This window comes from Mirounga leonina, unplaced genomic scaffold, assembly GCF_011800145.1.
Source record: "Mirounga leonina isolate KUSES-001 unplaced genomic scaffold, KU_Mleo_1.0 Mir_177, whole genome shotgun sequence".
In the NCBI taxonomy this organism is placed as follows: Eukaryota; Metazoa; Chordata; class Mammalia; order Carnivora; family Phocidae; genus Mirounga; species Mirounga leonina.
Window position 1 is genome coordinate 4,152,968 of NW_023270459.1, and position 5,596 is coordinate 4,158,563.

At 39.3% G+C, this 5,596-nt stretch overlaps 1 non-coding gene across 1 annotated transcript; it reads left to right on the plus strand.

The window, feature by feature from the left end:
• The first annotated feature begins 5,254 nt into the window (after positions 1 to 5,254).
• Positions 5,255 to 5,358, plus strand: LOC118022927. The gene has a single exon (XR_004682602.1). It is a non-coding gene; the product is annotated as a U6 spliceosomal RNA (small nuclear RNA).
• The last annotated feature ends 238 nt before the right edge of the window (positions 5,359 to 5,596 follow it).

A 5,596-nucleotide genomic window follows, 5' to 3' on the forward strand; every position in this document is an offset into this window, starting at 1 on the left:
GAGCCTTCTCAACACCCTTTTCCTACACCTGCAGGACATAATATTCTAATGGCCCTTTTTATTCCAACATGGGCTGAGCGTGTTAAGTGAGCTCCATAAGACACAATGGGACAGGACTCTTTTCAAGAGAGGTGTGTGTAAGTGACAGGAGATGATTCAAGCTGGTGCCAACAAGGCTTGTATGAATAAGACTGCTCTGGGAGCTGACTTTAGAAACTAAACTTCTCCAAAGGGAAACAGTGAATTGTAAAAGACATCTTAATAATGAAAACCTCTTCCAGGGTCTTTATACTTTTTAAAAAGTAAAATTTTCAGAAGTTGGAAAAGACATATTAAAAATAGTTCATTTTGAGTTCAACTACATCTGAAATGGCTAATAAGTGGAATTTGTGAACCACTGTTATATCCTATTTTATTATTTTCCACAGGTATCTAAAATATGATGTATAAACTATGACACACATGTAAACGTAAACAGACTATAGAAAACAAAAAGACAATAAAACCAGCCAGACACAAAAGAATACATATTGTATGATTTCACTTATAGAAATTCTAAAGCAGGCAAAGCTAATCTAAGGGGATGGAGCATGGTTGCCTGGGGCCATGAGAAGGGAATTGACTGCAAAAGGGCACAACAGAACTATTTGGGGGTGAAGGAAATGTTCTATATCATGATTGTGGCAGTGGTTTCATGGGAGTATAGATTTGTCAAAGCTCACTAAACTGTACACTTATGATGGGTGCATTTTATGGTACATAAGTTATACCTCAGTAAGGGTGATTTGTAAAACAGTCTCCATAATAAAGCAGCCCAGCAAGAGAATTCTTGTTGTTTATATTGAATCGCAGAAAAACTGAGAAGTCAGCCTATTTTCATGGAGAACAGAGTATAGCTAAGTATAATCTTCATTTAGGCCTCCACTTCTACTTGATTACTCATATTATCAAAACTGTAGGTTCAAATGCTCATCAACATATTATTTTATCAGTGCAGACTAAAATAAGCTTTTACACTACAGCACTTGAATACACAAATGCACTGGGGTCCAAACAATTCCCCTTTAATTTAAAAGATGATTTGAGGGGTGCCTGGGTGGCTCAGTCGTTGGGCGTCTGCCTTCGGCTCAGGTCGTGGTCCCAGGGTCCTGGGATTGGGCCCCGCATCGGGCTCCCTGCTCAGCCAGGAGGCTGCTTCTCCCTCTCCCACTCCCCCTGCTTGTGTTCCCTCTCTAGCTGTCTTTCTTTCTCTGTCAAATAAATAAAATCTAAAAAAAATAAAAATTAAAAATTAAAGATGATTTGATTCCTAAAAGCAGAACTTTTCTAATTGTGTATTTTTCTTTTTCGAAGAAGAGACCTACAGCATTCTGTTTCCACACTGGCTAAGCAGGAAAGTGAATTTATTGGCTGTTCTAGCTGACAATGTCAGGGGAATGCTGGTTTCAAGCACTGCTGGATCCAGTATTGGAACAAAGCCAGGAAGGGTCTATTTTTCTATGTCTCTTGGCTCTGCTTTTCTCTGTGTTGGTTTCACCCTCAGGTAGACTCTTCATTTAAGAAAGATGACCCCTTACAGCTCTAGGCTGGCACTCCACAAGCTCAGCAGCCACGGTGCCTCTTTGGCCAGTAGTTCTGGAAAGTCCTGGGGCTGTTTTTCCCTCAGCCCAGCTTGGGTCTTAAGCCCATCCCTGAACCAATCATTGTGGCCAGGGAAGAGAATATACTAATATTCTTGGATCTGGGTTGCTGGGTACCACTTGAACAGCTTGGGTAAGGCTCCCCAAAGGAACTCCATCCTGTGGTTGGATCTCTTCGTGCACTTCCCATTTTCTCTTTGCCACTGTTTGAATCAAGGTAGCAAATATCTATCGCTTCTGTCTGCCCAGAATCTAGTCCCTTTTAATTTACATAAATAACTATGAATGAGACAAGTTCCTGATTACAGCAAGCTCCTGGATCCAGATGTGCCTGAAGTTAGAGCTGCTTCAGGACCATAAATTCCCCTTTCCCCTTAGGCCAATCTGAATGGTGGCTTTAGTTAGTTGCAACCATAAATTACCCTCTTTCTTAAGCCAGTTTGAATGGGGGTCTTTAGTTAATGGATACAAAAGATGGATAATTTGCAAGGGGCAGAAACTCACTCAAGCTTACGTAGAGCTAAAAAAGCATTTGTTTTACTAGTTACTAAGCGGAAAATAATAATTTCATAGTTGAGAAAACATGATTGATGCCACCCTAACCAAACGATCAAAGCTAACATTACCAGTCATGGGACAAAATGGCATCACAGGCCCCCTGGTATGAAATACTGAGAATATGACAGAATGTCAATGATATTCCGGAGTAAAATGCATAATATGAATCTAATAACGACGAAGACAGGAATTGAAGGATATTCTTTTTTTTTTTAAGATTTTATTTATTTATTTGATACAGAGAGAGACAGTGAGAGAGGGAACACAAGCAGGGGGAGTGGGAGAGGGAGAAGCAGGCTTCCCACAGAGCTGGGAGCCCGATGTGGGGCTCGATCCCAGGACCCTGGGATCATGACCTGAGCCGAAGGCAGCCGCTTAACCGACTGAGCCACCCAGGTGCCCCAAGAATTGAAGGATATTCTATAAAATAACTGGCCTGTAATCTTCATATATGCCAAGGTCATGCAACACAGAAGAAGATTGGGAAAAAAAAAAAAAGAACACTGAGGGGCACCTGGGTGGCTCAGTTAGTTAAGCATCTGCCTTCGGCTCAGGTCATGATCTCAGGGTCCTGGGACTGGGCTCCCTGTTCAGCGGGGACTCTGCTTCTCCCTCTCCCTCTCCTTTTGTGATCTCTCTCACTCTCTCTCTCAAATAAATAAAAATCTTAAAAAGAAAAAAAGAACACTGAGGAATTGTTTCAGATTAAAGGAGACTAAAGAGACATCAGAACTGAGGGTAACACATAATTTCCATAAAGACTATTATGGGGCCAATTGGCAAAACTAGATAAGGATTGTAGATTAGATAACAATATTGTATCAATGTTAGTTCTATTATACTATGGTTGTGTGAAAGAATGCCTTATTCTTACGAAATGTACACTTACGCATTTAGGGTAAAAGGGTGTGGTCTCTTCAGTTTACTCTCAAACAGCTGAGGGGGAAAAAGTGTATATACACACTGATAGAAAAGGATAAAACAAATGTGGTAAAATGTTGACTGCTGGGGAATGTGAGTGAAGTGTACTGGGATTCTTGGTACTATTCTTATATCTGAATCTATATATTTGTATATCTGAAATTAGGTTAAAATTTTAAAAATATATTGTAAAGGTGCATGACAATGTCACAGAAGTCAAAAGTAGGAAGTGCAACTGGGTCTCATGGGTTGTATAAATCTATCCAGTTCTTTTCATCTTGCACTGGTGCATTCATCCTTTGTCTGTATCCCTCAGCAGATTTCCTCCATTCTCTCCTTGTAGGTATTTAGCTTCCCTCCTTGTCCATAATGATTGCTTGTTGAGGAATTGGCTGCTCCCGTTCTAAAGCACCATGAAGCCCAACACCACACAGCTGCTTGACTCTGAAATGTAGTCCTTTATTCCAAATTTCAGACAGGTCAAATCTAATTGGCCCAAGTTGGATTAAGAAAAAGAAATCATAGGAGGAATAAAGAATATCAAGAACTGGATAAAAAAATGAAGATACTACCTATCAAAATCTGTTGAATACATCAAAAGAAGTGTTTTGGAGAAAATTTATATCCTTTAACACTTACACTAGAAAAGAAGAAAGCTCCAGAGTCATGAACTAAGTGACTATCTTAAGAAACTAGAAAATGACATTTCTCCAAAGAAGACATACAGATGGCCAACACACGAAAAGATGCTCAACATCATTCATCATCAGGGAAATGCAAATCAAAACGACAATGAGGAATCACCTCACACTTGTCAGAATGGCTAGAATAAAAAACACAAGAAACAATAAGCGTTGGCAAGGATGTGGAAAGAAAGGAACCTTCTTGCACTGCTGGTGAGAATGCAAACTGGCGCAGCCACTGTGGAAAACAGTATGGCGGTTCCTCCGAAATTTAAAAATGGAACTACCCTATGATCCAGTAATTGCACTACTGAGTATTTACCCCCAAAATGCAAAAACACTAATTCAAAGGGATACATGCACCCCTATGTTTATTGCAGCGTTATTTACAATAGCCAAATTATGGAACTAACCCAAATGTCTGCTGATAGATGGATAAAGAAGATGTGGTATAAACACACAACAGAATATTATTCAGCCATAAAAAAGAATGAAATCTTCCATTTACAACAACATGGATGGAGCTAGAGAATATAATGCTAAGCGAAATAAATCCGTTAGAGAAAGACAAATACCATATGATTTCTTTTTTTTATTTTTATTTTATTTTATTTTTTAAAGATTTTATTTATTTATTTGACAGAGAGAGACACAGTGAGAGAGGGAACACAAGCAGGGGGAGTGGGAGAGGGAGAAGCAGGCCTCCTGCGGAGCAGGGAGCCCGATGTGGGGCTCGATCCCAGGACCCTGAGATCATGACCTGAGCTGAAGGCAGACGCTTAACGACTGAGCCACCCAGGCGCCCCTGATTTCTTTTTTTTAAATACCATATAATTTCACTTGTATGTGGAACATAAGAAACAAAACAAATGAACAAAAGGGAAAAAAAAGAGAGTGACAAACCAAGAAACAGATTCTTAACTATAGAGAACAAACTGATGGTTACCAGAGGGGAGCCGGGGATGGGGTATGGATGAAATAGGTGAAGGGGATCAAGAGCACACTTATCATGGTGAGCACTGAGTAATGTACAGAATTGTTGAATCACTATATTGTACACCTGAAACTAATATAACATTATATGTTAACTACACTGGAATTAAAATTAAAAACTTAACAAAATTTAAAATAATAATAATGTTGGGAAAATTCTGTTTCGTTTTGGGGAAAAATTTTTAAAAAGGAAAAAAAACTAGAAAATGAACTATAGAATAAACTCAAAGAAAATAGAGTATTTCTTCTACTTTTAAGAAAATTAAAATAGGGCGCCTGGGTGGCTCAGATGGTTAAGCGTCTGCCTTCGGCTCAGGTCATGATCCCAGGGTGCTGGGATCGAGTCCCATGTCGGGCTCTCTGCTCCTTGGGAGCCTGCTTCTCCCTCTGCCTCTCTCTCTCTCTGTCTCTCATGAATAAATAAATAAAAATCTTAAAAAAAAAAAGAAAATTAAAATAGTGTTTGCTTCACAGCATATATACTAAAATTGGAACAATACAGAGAAGATAGCATGGCCCCCGTGCACGGATGACACACAAATTGAAAAGTATTCCGTATTTTAAAAAAATAAAAAAATAAAAAAATAAAAATAAGTTAATGAAAAAGTAAAATGGAGATTCTTTTTTTATTTTTTATTTTTATTTATTTATTTTTTAAAGATTTTATTTATTATTTGACAGAGAGAGAGGCAGTGAGAGAGGGAACACAAGCAAGGGGAGTGTGAGAGGGAGAAGCAGGCTTCCCGCAGAGCAGGGAGCCCGATGCGGGGCTCCATCCCAGGACCCTGGGATCGTGACCTG